At 21.3% G+C, this 731-nt stretch overlaps 1 protein-coding gene across 1 annotated transcript in view; it reads left to right on the top strand.

Moving 5' to 3' along the window:
• LOC108755583 (facilitated trehalose transporter Tret1-like) overlaps nt 1-731 on the top strand; it is a 12269-nt gene that overhangs the window by 10442 nt on the left and 1096 nt on the right. The window lies entirely within an intron of this gene.

The following is a 731-nucleotide window of genomic DNA, read 5'->3' as shown; positions in this document are numbered from 1 at the left end:
TACAACTATATATAATATATATATATATATATATATATATATATATATAGAAAAATGTATATTTTGTATTGCATCATTGCATTATTATATCTATTTCATTTTATATCCTTATTCAGCTGCCTCCAATTACTAGACAATTATTTTAAATTTGAATTTGTCACACTTTGATTATAAGTTTTTTAAAAAAAACGCCACATTTTTGTTGCCTTATTCTACAATTTTTAAAAAAGTTTTATTGATTTTTTTGTAGATTACATTTGATTCAGACTAATTCATATTCTTAACTTTACAATGGACTTAACGTGCGATTGTGCTTGTTGATTCATGCCGTTATAAACATTATTACATAATTGTCCATCTGTTTTAGATATGGTATATTATAAGAAAGTTCTTTCCAATGAACATAAGATTTATGGAAGAAAATGGCGGCTGATCATAGTATATAAATTTTCATTTGCATCTTGAATATATAGATTTGTATTTTTACCTTAAAGTTATTATATAATATGTCAAACTATAGTTTTCTATTTTATTATTCAATCTGATAAAAATTCTGTGAGTCGAAATTTGTATCAAATTTTTAATTAATTTGTCGTTAAACATATTAATATTACATTTTGAATATCTCATAAATGTTATATCAACTTACATATATGTATTTCTGCTGTGTAAACAATCGAGCATTATTATTACATTTAATTTTTTTTCTAATTATTTTTCTAATTATTTTT

The sequence above is a fragment of the Trachymyrmex septentrionalis genome, unplaced genomic scaffold, assembly GCF_001594115.1.
Source record: "Trachymyrmex septentrionalis isolate Tsep2-gDNA-1 unplaced genomic scaffold, Tsep1.0 scaffold89, whole genome shotgun sequence".
NCBI classification, from domain to species: domain Eukaryota; kingdom Metazoa; phylum Arthropoda; class Insecta; order Hymenoptera; family Formicidae; genus Trachymyrmex; species Trachymyrmex septentrionalis.
This window is presented reverse-complemented; position numbering and strand designations above follow the sequence as displayed.